The sequence below is a fragment of the Ceratotherium simum genome, chromosome 16, assembly GCF_057802395.1.
Source record: "Ceratotherium simum simum isolate JZ-2026a chromosome 16, ASM5780239v1, whole genome shotgun sequence".
NCBI classification, from domain to species: domain Eukaryota; kingdom Metazoa; phylum Chordata; class Mammalia; order Perissodactyla; family Rhinocerotidae; genus Ceratotherium; species Ceratotherium simum.
In genome coordinates, this window is record NC_141915.1 from 2388906 (window position 1) to 2403473 (window position 14568).

General features: G+C 50.0%; 1 protein-coding gene across 1 annotated transcript in view; it reads left to right on the forward strand.

Moving 5' to 3' along the window:
- The window catches only part of LRRC75A (leucine rich repeat containing 75A), a 45086-nt gene that overhangs the window by 13382 nt on the left and 17136 nt on the right, over positions 1 to 14568 (forward strand). The window lies entirely within an intron of this gene.

Below are 14568 nucleotides of genomic sequence, written 5' to 3' on the forward strand. Positions count from 1 at the left end.
CTCATCCAATCAGCTGAAGACCTTGAGAGAAAAGATTGGAGGGAATTCTGCCTCTAGAATGCCTTCAGACTTGAGACTGCAGCATCAGCTCTTCCCTGGGTGTCCAAGCCTGCCGGCCTGCCCTACAGATTTCAGACTTACCGGATCCCACAGTCACATGAGCCAATTCCTTAAATCTCTTTCTCCCCCCGACCCCCAACAAACCTTATTGGTTCTGTTTCTCTGGAAAGCCCTGGCTAATACACTTGTCCTCCAAGGGCTGGTGGCTGGGAGAGACAGAGTTAGAAACTTCTGGGGCTCTGGGGCCCTCTTGTCCCTGCCACTTGCTCACTGTGTGAGACAACCCTCCAGTCCTCAGCTTCTCCCTCTGAGAAATGGGCTGTTCCCAGGGAGTCTGTGCTACTGGAAAGCAGGTTGTCGGGGAGTCTAAGTCGTTCCTCCACCTCTTTGTTGTTACCTTCAGTTCCTTTGACAAGAGACCAAACCTTTCATTTAAAATGGACAAAATTTGGGCCGGCCCCGTGGCTTAGTGGTTAAGTGAGCGCGCTCCACTGCTGGTGGCCCGGGTTTGGATCCCGGGCGCGCACGGACACACCGCTTCTCCGGCCATGCTGAGGCTGCGTCCCACATACAGCAACTAGAAGGATGTGCAGCTATGACATACAACTATCTACTGAGGCTTTGGGGGAAAAATAAATAAATAAAATGGACAAAATTTACCACAGAGAGGGACAAATGGGCTTCAGTGCCTTCGCCGGAAGGCATAAACAACTGATTCAGATTATTTCCCAAGCAGAGAGATCAGGAGGGCACTGAGATGGATGACAGAGTGCTGAGAATTCGTGGAATGTAGGAGCCGGTGGACCTCAGGGACCCTTTGGCCCCAGATTTCTGCGGAATCCCAGTCCCACAAGATGCTTTGGAAGGGGAAGGAGGAGCTTGGGAAATAAGTTTGGGAAACAGTGCAGATGCCACCACCCTTTCAAAGAGTCATAAAGCACAGGGGCTAAAACGTCTGACAGGAGAAAGGAGATGGTTATGTGTTGAATTCCTTGTGTTCCAAACTTCTGTGGTCCAAGGCCCTCTTCTGCTGACCTCTCCGGCTTTCTGCCTGCTCTGTGGGAAGAATGAGCTGATGCAATCCTCTTTGGTAGGTGGGGTTGCTGAGGCGTGCAGGGGTGACTTGCCCCAGGCCACACAGTGACTCAGGGACCTGGGAAGTCTCCTGCGCCCACCCTGAGCAGACTATGCATGGAGCTGCGACCATGGGGAGCAGACCAAACCGTCCTCAGGCTTGCTATGCCTCCCAGCTGACTTTATATTTTTCTAAAGAGAAAGCATCCTTTTGGTATTTATTTGTTGCTACTGCTGTTTCTTAGGCTTTAATTAAATTACACTTGGCAACAGCCAGGCATCTGTTTCCAGAGGCCTGTTTCATGCAGAGGGTGTCATTTTTAAAGACTTCAAAGTTAAAAGACAACACACAGCCATGAAGCCCCTCGCCGAGCAAAGCTGCCGCCCAGCCCACCGCATCCTGGCAGGGAGGGCAGACCACTTGTCACAATTAAGGAGGACCAGCCTGCTGGGATGCCTGACTTCAAAACCCTGCAGGGGCCAGGTGGCCTTGGAGGAGCCGGAGAATCACCAGGCGCCCCTGTGGGACGGCTGCCTGGAGGCCACTCCTTGCCCCTTGCCCCTTAGCCAGCTGGGCAAGTTGGGCAGGGGGCAGTAGGTGGCCAGTAATCTCCATCAGCACTCTCTTGACTCAGACCTCTGCAGAGTGGCCCTGTCCAGTAGTGTCTGGCTGGTGTTGGTTAGCTGGGTGCTCCTGGGCATCTCCTTGGGTGCCAGCTCCATGGGCCTGTGGGGGTGGCAGTCACCAAGCCAGCCTGCCCTCAAGAGGCAACGTCCAAGGCTGCGACCAGGGGCCGAGCAGTGTTCACCCTGGACACAGAAGGATGAGAAGGCCTCACCATCTAGCAGGGCTCCAGTGCTGTTGGGTGTTTCTTTTAGGGATAGGGCCGTGTAGTGGTTGCTTTTATGACTGTTGTGTGTTAGCTTTGCCCTTTCGGTGTTTTCCAAGTCTGAGTGGTGTGCCTCTGGCTCTTAGCTTCAGTAGCCCTCCCTCTCCTGGGGCGCCACGCTCCCCGGCCACAGAATAAGAGTTGCTGCTCCTGGACCTCATCTGCATAATTGTGTTCTTGAGACGTTTTTGGTGTTCTTGAGGGCGTGTTTGTACACACATGCACACACACCACACATATATACACACACCATGCATGCATACACACACACATACCCCCACACACACATGCTTACATATACACACACATACCACCCATACAGACATGCATATACACACCATGCATACACAGTACACACACACCACACATACATACACACACCACACATGCATACACACACATACACACACATACATACGTACACCCCACACATACACAGTACACACACACCACACATACACAGTACACACACACCCCCCACACATACACAGTACACACACACACCCCACACATACACAGTACACACACACACACATACACCTACACCCCAGACTACTTATGGCTACTTGGGTTTTCTCAGATACTAGTCAATATATTGAAGTGGAAATTTTAAAGCCTAGTGTTTCCCTAAGACTTTAAGTTTAACCTACAAATTTCATTATTCTGCTTATGAATCTAGTAGATTTAAACAATCACATTTAAGGGTGGGGGGTTTATGACTTCATTACCTAAATTTCTTTAAATATCTTAATGATTTTACAAATTTAACATATCCAGTTTTCTTAAGTTATAAATACCCATCCTGAAAAGCAGGACTTTGCCAAGTTCCTAAACAGTTCTTAAAATTTAACACATTAAGCTATAAATAGGGTGAATTTTAAGTTCTCTTAAATATTTCAAGAGTGTCACAAACTCAGCCAAATCCTCTTTCAACGTTTTGCTTAAAATCATAAGCCTCAAGTCAATTATTCAATTACCCGTTTTAAATTGGAATGGCACGGTTAATCTGTTGGGTACTCTGATATACCTACTTCTCTCAAACGTTACAAATGTGTGTGAAATACTAGATTGATATGTTCTTGACTTTATCTGAGGTTGATTGACTTCAGTATCTCCTGGGTTAATTGAACCCTTTCTGGGTTAAGGACACTTTGTCTTGAGGAAGCAGTTCGACTCTTCAGAGCAAATGAGCAGGGGCATGGTTGCTGGAGCCTTCGCACTCCCAGTGCCCACCTCCAGTGGGTGATCTCGCCCAGCCCTCTGGCACGAGTTGGTTGTTCCCTCCTTCTCCAGTCCTCAATCTCTCCCACCCCCAAACTCCTCCTCCTCCCCCATCCAGGCGGCTGCATCACTGGATGAGGTTCTATTTATTGCCTGATTCACTCCGAGTTCCTTCCCTGTTCTTCCTATCCTCAGGGCCCCACGTCTTGCAGCTATTAGTGGCATCCTCTTAGATGGTGCACCCCCTCACACCCTTGGCTCCGGGATCTTGCATCCAAGGTCTTGCTAACGATGAGAATCACAGGGAGCCAGAAGGAAGATTCCTTAGTGGCTACCTTCCTTCATGGTACAGAAATCTTGCTACAACAGTGCTGAGTAATGAGCATCTCTCTACTGCTTACGTACTTCCAATGACTGTGAGCTCACCACTTGTTTTTTTTATTGTGGTAAAATATACATAACATAAAATTTACCATTTTAACCACTTTTAGATGTACAGTTCAGTGGCATTAAGAACACTCACATTGTTGTGCAACCATCACCAACCTACAGAACGCTTTTCGTTTTCCCCAGCTGAAACTCTGTACCCATTAACTCCCCATCCCCATCCTCCTAGCACCTGGCAACCATCCATCTACTTTCTGTCTCTATGAATTTGACTCCTCTGGGGACCTCATATGAGTGGTATCATACAGTCTTTGTCCTTTTGTGTCTGGCTTATTGCACTTAGCATAATGTCCTCAAGGTTCGTCTGCATTGTTGCAGGTGTCACAATTCCCTTCACTACTTGTTCTAAGATGATCTGTCTCATGGTGAGTTGAGAAGCATCTTAGGGCAGGTGGTCCTACAGGATGCATTTCTGACAAGACCAGTCCCACCTCTGGAGCAGACAGCAAAGGAACGTGTGCTGGGGATAGCTGCACCCGGAGAGGACCCAGGCTGGCGAACACAGCAAGCAGATTTCTGATAATAATGGTCCTTGGTTGCCCACGGCTGTGTTCCTGGCTGAGGTCCCCACCAGCCTGAGTAAGGGAAGGGTCCCGGCCTGCATCTCCTGACCTTTTCTCCCTGGTGTATCTCCTGGGGAAAATGCCACCTGTTTTGATCTGGTGTATTAGTTTCTAGGGCTGCCATAACAAATGACCACCAACTTAGAGGCTTAGAACAACAGAAATTTATTCTCTCACAGTTCTGGAAGCCAGAAGTCCGAAATCAAGGTGTTGACAGGGCCATGCTCCCTCCAGAGGCTCTAGGGGAGATTGCGTTCTGTGCCTCTTCCAGCTTCTGGTGGTTACGGCTGCTGCGTCCATCACTCCAGTCTCTGCCTCCGTCTTCATATTGCTGTCTTCTCTGTGTGTCTCTTATATGGACACCTATCTAAATCCACCTATCATTGGATTTAGAGCCCACCTGGATAATCCAGGACGATCTCATCTTGAGAACTTTAACTTAATCACATCTGCAAAGACCCTTTTTCCAAAAGAGGTAATATTCACAGGTCCTGGGGACTAGGATGTGGACATGTCTTTTGGGGCGCCACCATTTAGCCCAGTGCACCCCTCATCTGTTTCTCACATTCGGTGTGTACATCTACCCCAGGCGTCCTCTCCCCTGCAGCACTTTTAAGACTTTGCCCACCTTCCTAGGAGGCCGTTGTCTTCATTTAGCAAGCAGCTGCCTAGAGTCTGCACCAGGCCCCTTCACTCTGAGGTGTTCTGGCTTCTCTCCCTGGTGGCTTCCTGGGACATTTCCCTAACAGCACCTGACAATTCCCTTCCCTCCCCTGGGAATCCCCCGCAAGGCAAGCCAGAATGTCACCCAGCTGAGGCCAATATTCTAAACTGTGCCTTCCCTCAGGAGGAGCCACCTGTGATGTTCTAGAGGCAGAGGGAAAAAAGAAGCCTTTTCCACTTCCTGCTTGCCCTCTGGACTCTAGTTAATTTCCTTCTGGTGGACTGTGTTTGATTAGAACCTCATTAAGTAGCTTTGCACATTCGGGCCCTGCTGGTTTAAACATTGAAGCTGCCTGCCTTTGCCGGTTAATGTCCGGAGCTTGCTGCCTCCCTCCTTTCTTCGGCTCTGCTGCAGGAGCTGTGCGGTCACGCCTGGAGAGACAGGTACAAGCTGGTTTCCCGCGGGGCCTGCCTTCTGGGAACGGGTTTAAAACCTCGAGTGTAAAAGAGAAGGGGGTGGTTGTGGTTTAAAATAGTGTGTGCCTAGCAGCTCCATGTGGCTTCCCCCAGCTTTCCCCTAAAATACCTAAGAAGACACCACAAAAGGATGAAAAACACTGAAAACAAAGACAGGTGGACAGTCTGGGAGGAACCTCCTCTCGCACTCAGACAGATGGAGCTGGTCCCGGCTTCCCCTCAGGAATCTGAGACCTCCCAAAGGAAGAGAGGAAATCCCTTTTTCCCTCAATCTGAGGGCCTCACCAATCGGGAAGTCAGGCAGTTGCCTTTGTCCCACCCGTGATCATTTTGGGGTAGAAAGAACCCTGCCTCCACCCTCCCCTTGCTGACCCCTCCTCCCGGCTCCTTTCTGCATGCATTCACAGAAAGCAGCTCTCGGAAGCCAGCACCACCTGGCAGGGCAGGAGAGAGGGTAATTTGAGAGGTATGCCACCAGAAGTCCAGCATGGCCAGTGGGCTTGGCCAGGGACGGGAAAAGTCCTGGGATACGGACACTGTTGTGGCTTTCCATGGACTCCACTGTTGTGAGTATCAGAGACCCAGGCCACGGGGGTGAGTGAAGATGTCCCTTCCCAAGGTCAGAGTCACATTAGCTCAATGTCCAGGGCTGGGCCCTGAAGTGGTAGACTCAGCTCTTACCCAGGGAGGCAGCCATAGGACAAGGCCACGACTCTGGTCACCAATTCCAATGTATGGGTGTGGTTTTCCACACCAACAAGCAATTCTCGGACACCAGCAGGGCATCTTACAATTCAACTCAATTCTGACACTATCCACCTGGAGATTGTGTCAGATCTCACGTATTAAGGGCTCGGTTCCACAAGAATGCCCACTCCTTCTTCAGACTGTAATCCCAAGCACAGTTGTCACCTGTGCTTCTGACCGACCAGCAATAGATTGGAGTTTCCCATAACCCCCTCCTTGGGTTCAATTAATTTTCTAGAGCGGCTCACAGAACTCAGGAAAACATTTCACTTACTAGATTACCGGTTTATTATAAAAGACTATAACTCAGTAACAGCCAGATGGAAGAGATGCACAGGGCAAGGTGTAGGGAAAGAGCTTCCCTGCTCGCTGGGCACGCCAGTCTCCCTGAATCTCCACGTGTGCGCTAACCTGGAAGCTCTCTGAACCGTATCCTTTTGGGGTTCTTATGGAGGCTTCATTTCATAAGCATGATTGATTAAGTCATTGGCCATTGGTGATTGAACTCAACCCCCAGCCCCTCTCCCCTCCCCGCAGGTCAGGGGGTGGGACTGAAATTTCCAACCCTCTGATCACGTAGTTGGTTCCCCTGGCAACCAGCCCCCATCCTTAGGTGACCTAGGGGCTTTCCAAAAGCCGCCTCATTAACGTAACAAGAGATGCTGTTGTCGCTGTCATCACTTAGGAAATTCCAAGAGTTTAGGGGCTCTGTGCCAAAAATGGGGACAAAGACCAAATATATATTTCTTATTATAAATCATAATATCACACTAGACAGATGATGGATGTGGGTCTCACTAGATCATGCCTCCCTCCTTCAAGGGTGAGCAAGTTGGGGGATAAATACTATGGGAGCTGAACCCTGACCTCTGAAAATGATCTACAGCGGGATCCAGAAGAAATGAACTTTGTGGGAAAGGAACAAAATGCCACAAAAGGAGGCCAAGCTGAGATGGGGAGAAAAAACAGAGTGAGATGAAAAGGGAGATTAATGAGGAAAATAAGAATTGCAAGGATATGAACTGCGGGCTGATTCTGAGACCTTACTGGAAGCAGCGGGAGTGGAGTTGACGCTGCAGCACGTGAGATCAGCAAAGGAGACTCTCTGCGAGGGTGTGCTATGGAAAGACCGTGAAAAAGATAAATTCAGAAGGCACTCAGAGCCAGCGTCGGTTTCCTGATGAAGAGACAGGCTGTATAAAGGTCCGTGTTTGTAGAGGAAAAGACCCCAACGCTGAAGATCAATTCAAAGAAAACATGCACAACTGGACACACAGTGACAGAAATTTTTAATAACCAAGTGTGATGGGGCAGAAAAACATGGCCAGATGCACATACCCCCTTCTTTTGCTCCCTCCTGTCTCAGGAAGGTGTGTGTATTTGCCTGCCTGGTGCTGAGAGGGTTTGCGGGATAGAGATTAGAAATTGAGAGACAGTTGGGGTCATGGGAGAGATACAGGGAAGGGATTTTAGGAGTTTTGGGGAGTGTCATGAAGGGATGCCCTTTTGGTGACTTAGAGAGATTGTCGTAAAGACATTAACTGCTTCTTAGGCTACTCTGTATGTTGAACTAATGGTCCTGGGAAGGGGACTGCCCAGAAGAGGCAGCTAGAGCTTAGTGACAAAGACAATCCTATGGACGCCTGGGCACAAAAAGCGGCCGAAGACAAACACCAGGCAGCCTCAGTGCTGTCTGCGGGGCTGAGTACCGAAGGCCAGCCGAGGAACGAGTAACACTGTGGCATTTGGAAGGGCCTTGCTCTCCAGCTAGGTTGTGTTCAGGTGCGACTTCAGCATAAAGGATTTTTCAGATAGGCAAGAGAGCTGAGAAAATAAACCACTCGTGTATTCCTTCTGAGGGGAAAGCTCGTTCTGGGTGAAGTTCTCCAGCACAGCAAGAGCACCAAGTACAAGTGTGTGTCTAGTCAGGAGGAAGGCCTGAGGGGTGGCAGACAGCATGCCAGCTCAGTCCCAGTGACTTGCAAATCTGTGTCCAAACCTGAATGCAAAAACAATAAGAGCAGTAACCTGGATCTAAAAATCTCCAGTTAGACCAACAAAGGCCAAGAAGGGGAGGAGCTGGCAGGCAGACAAGTGTCAGAATCCCCTGCTGACCCTTCACCCCAGCCACTGTCTAGGTCGGGGTTTGTCCCCTCAGAGTCGGTCCTGGGTCCACAATGTGCCAGCTCGTGAGTCTGGAGCCAGCCCCTTGGATTGAATGCTGCTCTTTCTCCCAGACACGGGGGCCAGCTTCCCTCTCCTGGACCCCTCAGCACCACCACACAAAGCCACACCTGCATAGTGGGGGGGGCCTCACTGAGGGGTCAGGTAATGGAAGAGAGGAGAGAGAAGGCTAGCTGTGTGTCCAGTAGGAGTTCTCCAGGACCCAAAGGGAAGGCCTTGGGAAGATAAACCTTTCCCAGCAGCTCCCCAGCTCTAACCTGGTTCCCTACCTTCAGTTTGGCCCCTTTCTCTCAGAGTACCCCATTCTTCTAACCCTGAGGTTCTCAAACTTCTTTTGGTGTCAGGATTCCTTTATACTCTTTTTTTATCTTTTGTGTGTGTGTGTGTGTGAGGAAGATCAGCCCTAAGCTAACATCCAATGCCAATCCTCCTCTTTTTTTGCTGCGGAAGATGGGCCCTGGGCTAACATCCGTGTCCGTCTTCCTCTACTTAGTGTGGGACGCCGCCACAGCAAGGCTTGACAAGGGGTGCGTCAGTGCACGCCTGGGATTTGAACCTGCAAATCCCGGGCTGCCACAGCGGAGTGCGCACACTTAACTGCTACGCCACTGGGCCGGACCTTATCTTTTTCTGTTAATTGAGATATAATTGACATAGAACATGGTGTAAGTTTAAGGTGTACAACAGGTTGATCTGATATATTTATATTGCAACGTGGTTGCCGTACATGTTAGCGTTAGCTAACACCCCTGTAGTGCTACATAATTATCATTTCTTCTAGTGGTGGGAATAATTAAGATCCAGTTTCTTAACAAGTTTAATGTTTATAATACAGTTTTGTTGTCTGTAATCACTGTACTGTGTAGTAGATCTCCAGGATTTATTTGTCTTCTAGTTGTAAGTATGTACTCTTAAACATCTCTCCCATTCTCGCACCCCCCAGCCACTGGTAACCACCATTGCAGTCTGTTGTTTTCAAGTTTGGTTCTTTTTAGATTCCACATACAAGAGATATCATCAGTATTTATTTCTCTGTCTGATTTATCTCACTTAGCATAATGTCCTCAGGGTCCATCCATGTTGTTGAAAATGGCGGGATGTCCTTCTCTCTCATGGCTGAATAATATTCCTTTGTATGTATATACTGCATCTTCTTGATCCACTCATCCATTGACAGGCACTTAGGTTGTTTCCTTGTCTTGGCTATTGTAATAATGCGGCAGTGAACATAGAAGTTCAGATTTCTCTTCAATATCCTGTTTTCGTTTCCTTTGGATATATACCCAGAAGAGGGATTGCTGGAACGTATGGTAGTTGTATATTTAATTTTTTGAGGAACATTTATACTCTTTAAAATTATTGAGGGGGCTGGCCCCATGGCTTAGCCGTTAAGTGCGCGTGCTTCACTACTGGCGGCCCGGGTTCGGATCCCGGGCGCGCACCGTCGCACCGCTTCTCCGGCCATGCTGAGGCCGCGTCCCACATACAGCAACTAGAAGGATGTGCAACCATGACATACAACTATCTACTGGGGCGTCGGGGAGAAAAGGGGAAGAAAAAGGAGGAGGATTGGCAATAGATGTTAGCTCAGGGCCTGTCTTCCTCAGCAAAAAGAGGAGGATTGGCATGGATGTTAGCTCAGGGCTGATCTTCCTCACAAAAAAAAAATAAAATAAAATAATAAATAAAATTATTGAGGACCTCAAAGAGGTTTTCTTTATGTGGGTTATTTCTGACGAATGCTATTTACTGTATTAGAAATAAAAACAAAAATATTTTAAAGATTTATTTGTTCATTTAAAATTAACAGTAAGCTCACATGTAAAATAAATTTTTACAAAAATAACTATATTTTCCAAAAGAAAAAAAACTTTAGTGAGACGTGTGGTGTTGTTTCACAGTGTTGTGAATCTCTTTAGTGTGTGGCTGGCTTGACAGAAGACAGCTGATTCTTGTACCTGCTGCTGTGTTCGGTCTCGTGATGGGTTGTTTTGGTTGAGGTCTACGAAGAAAATGTAGCGTAACGCTGATGTGTCACTGGAAAAGAGGACTTCGCAGAGTCCTTGAAAGGGTCTCAAGGGCCCCCTTCACCCTTTGAGAAATGCTGTTCTCACCTTCCTATGTGAATCTCTACTCACTTTTTTGAAAGCCACACCCCTCACCCCAAGCCCATCATCTTTCTTCCCATCGGAACAAGTCCCCAAACCTAGTTCTTCAAATCAGGTAACATGGGGGCCCCACTTCTTCAAGATGACATGCTGGCCGTTGGTCCCCTTGGTCCCAGGAGAGTGACACTCTCCAAGCCAAGCTGCCCACAGCAGTGACTCAGGCACACCTGCTGATGTCCCTAGGTTTTCTGATGAGGAACCATCCACATACACAGTTCCTAGAGGTGATACCATTTAGACTCATAATGGGAAGCTAGGATTTTCCTCACTGCCTGGTATTTGCAAGGCAGACCAGCCCCTCCAAGGCCAAAGCCGTGCCCAGCGCAGCCTGGAGGAGCCACCTGTGGAATTGAGTCTTCCTCTTCCCCTGTATACAGCAGGCCCACCCCCGCTTTGTCCCTTCCTAAGAGCTGGGGCAGAGCGGCGCGCTGGAGGCCCCGGTTGGGTAGCATCAGTAAGGCCGTCAGTGCACAGTTGTCCCACAGTTGTCCCCAATAAACTGGCTTGGAAGTGGGACCATGGCGAGGACGCTAAGGAAGCCGGAGGTGGCCGGAGCTCCTCGGGACATGAGAAGCGTCCTAAAGCAGCATGAGCACTCCGTGCGCCTAGGTGGGGTCCAAGTAAAGAAATAAAGCAATAAAATGTGCAGCAGCCTTTATCCAGTCCCCATCTGGTTTTCCTTGTTGCAGCTCCTCGGAGCCCTGGCACCTTCGGGAGCCCCACCCCAGCTGGAATTCACAGGGAGGGCGGTGGCCATGACTCACAGTTACCCAGAGCGCAGCAAGCAGGGCCACGTCTGCCTTCCTGGGGAGACCCTCCTCCCTGCCCCCTTCCTTCCTTCCCACCTCTTGCCCCTCCCAAGCGACAACTAAATGAACCCAGACAACAGCAGCCCGGAGAGGTGGAGCCACCGTCAGCAGGCTGGGCACCCAGAGTGAGGGTGAGGGCCAGAGGACTTGGGGGGAGGGGGGCTCTGGGGAAGGACATTTTGCATCTTCCCAGACCTGCCCCAGCCCCCTGGATTAGCAACTAGGGTTTTCTTGGTCCTTCCAGGATGGGATGGCCTCTACGGACCTGGAAAGGAAGACAGGGCAGGGCTGGTAGGAACACAAGACATGGAGCAATCATCCAGTCCAGGGTCTTCAAACTTTTTTTTTGGCAACAGAACTACTTTTTTTTGACTGAAGGGCGGCCAGCAGAGCTGCTCTGCTGAGAGCTGGGCCCACAGCCTGGCTGACTCTCTGGCCTCACTCTTGTCACCATCAGCCCCCAGATCCTGGAACACAGTTTGGTGTAACTACTAATGCGGTTCATCTGCCCATTTCACAGATGGGGAAACAGACCCCAAGACAGAAGTCTCTTGCCCACAGACTTAAAGTGAGTTGGGGGTTGGGTAGAGCCTAGAATCCAGTGCTTTCTCCAAGGGGCATTCAGGGACAGGGAGCAGGGGCGGCTGTAAGAGGAGACCACTAGGCACGTGTCGTGGGGCAGGGGTCCACACTGAGGAGAGTGGTACCCAGGGCGAAGTGGAGGAGGGAGGAGGCTGGCGTTAAGTCGACACCCCACAGAGGGGCAGCCCAGCCTGCACGACAGACAAGAAAGTAAATAAATCCATCTCTGTCCTCCTCCAGTGGCCACAAATCTGGCCTCTGACGTTGGGAATAACCACCCCTCCATCTCCACTCCTGGACTCTGCCCTCTGCCCCACCTCCCTGCCCCAGGGCAGGGGAGCCCCAGGGCAGGGGAGCCCCGGCCCTTTGACACATGGGCCTTCTGAGACCCTAGAACGTGAGCCCTTGACTGCCCACTTCCTACATGCCCAGCCTCCTCCTGCCCCAGGGAGGGCAGAGCTGTGGTTTTGCACATTATTGGGTGATAATTAGTGTCTTGAGGTCACGCATGTCTGCATGACCCCGATACACCCTGCTGACCGTGAGGCCAGTGTGGACTGTGCACCAAGCTCCCATCCTGCCCTGACTCCTGGGTTTTTCTAGAGAGAGAGGTTGTGGTTTTTGTCACGTTCTCAAATGGGCCTTTGGTCCAAAAGAGGTGAAGAAGCACTGCTGGGGGGAGGGGCCTTCGGTGGGGGGGCTGCGGAGGAAAGGCAGTGGGGTGGGGGCGCTATGTTGGTGACTCTCCTCCCTGCCAGAGGCTTTACAGACGTTACCTGGTTTTATTTCTCTCACCTACCTGTGATATAGGGTGCCGGCCCCCATTGTACGGATGGAGAAACTGAGACTCAGTGACATTAGGTGGCTTGCCCAGGACGCAGCCTGGCTGAGGGATTGAACAAGCCAGGGCAGGGACAGAGGTCCAAGGCGGTGTTGCACTTGGTTCCCCTAGGCCCTCAGCTCCAGAATGTAGCAGGCAGCACTTCAGAAGCCCCCCTTCCCCTGCATCCACACCAGACCTTGAGCCCCCGGACTAGGGCCCCAGTAGATTATTCCAGCAGCCAGAGAGCCTGGCGCAGGGCATGGCAGCTTGCCTCTGAGGTTCATTCCTGCCGAGTGGAAAACAAAGCCCCCAAGACTGGCACCTTGGTGTCCTCGATGAAGCTTGAAACCCATTCCTTTCTAACAAGGAGGAGGGAGCAAAGTGCCCCTAACAGTCGCCGCGGGTAGGACCCGGCTGGAGCATGGGCTCAGTGAGTTTCCCTGCAGGGCAGGGGCATGGTGTCCTGGCCCCTCCAGATCCATCCAGCAAAGACCCTTTCTTTTCTCTGCTCTTAGAAATGTCAGCCACGAGGGCCGGCCCAGTGGCGCAGCAGTTAACTTCACGTGTGCTGCTTCAGTGGCCCGGGGTTCGCTGGTTCAGATCCTGGGCACGGACTGACTCACCACTCATCAAGCCACGCTGAGGTGGTGTCCCACATAGAAGAGCTAAAGGGGCCTACAACTAGGATATACAACTATGTACTGAGGACTTTGGGGAGAAAAAAGAAAAGAGGAAGTTTGGCAACAGATGTTAGCTCAGGGCCAATCTTCCTCAAAAAAAATAAAAACTAAAAAAAAAAAAAAGAAGGAAATGAAGGTACCTAAAAAAGAAAAAAGAAAAGTCAGGCATCAAACCACAGGGCAGCATCCCTGCCCTCCAGCCTCTCCCCTGCCCTGCTCACCCGCCCTGGTAGAAAAGGCAGACCAGGCCCCAGGCTGAGTCAATGGCCCACCCCCCATTCCTGAAATTCTTTTTTTTTTTGAACATCTTTATTACATGTGATTTTTTTCTTCCAGTGTTATTGAGATACTGTATAAGTTTAAGTGTACAGCATAATGACCTAACTTACATCTATTGCAAGATGATTAACACAATAAGTTTAGTTAACATCCATCACCTCATATAAAAATGTTTTTTCCTTGTGATGAGAAATTTTAGGATATACTCTCTTAGCAACTTTCAAATATACCATACAGCAGTGTTCACTATAGTCATCAGTTGTACATTCCATTCCTGAAATTCTGACAGTTAAAGAAGTCAACTGTTCTGAGCCTTAGTTTCTTCATCTATAAATTGGGAATAATAATGCCCAGCCTACTTGCCTTATAGGGATTTCTAAGAATCACATGAGGAAGGCCTTTAGAAAAGCTCAGGATATCCCACCGAAATGACAGAGAGCAAACCCCTGCTAGGATGCACCCGTCACCCACACATTTCCTGTCCCCAAGTCACTGGACCCTGGCAACCCAGTCTGGGAGCCTTCCTCTCTGGGCTGTGCTGGGGCAGCAAAAATGGGTGGTGCCTGCTTTCCTTGCCTACCCTCAGTGCCCCTTTGGCCCTCACAGTGGGGTGGGGGCAGTCCCCTGGGATCGGAATGTCGTCATTGCGTGGTCTGTGCAAGGCATCACACTAGGAGCAGGAAGCACAGCCCCCACCCAAGGACTACAGAAACTGGGCAGAGGGGTTTGAGAAAAGACAGAAGGTATAGCCACGCTCTTTCACATATAGAGGGTATGAAGTTGAGTCCAACACTAGAGTAGAAAACCATGGTTCTTTACTTCTCTAAAGCAATTAACTTCATTTCCAGCTCCCACCAGCTTGGCTGGTGGGACATTCAAGCTTAGTCGTGTTTGGGGGGCC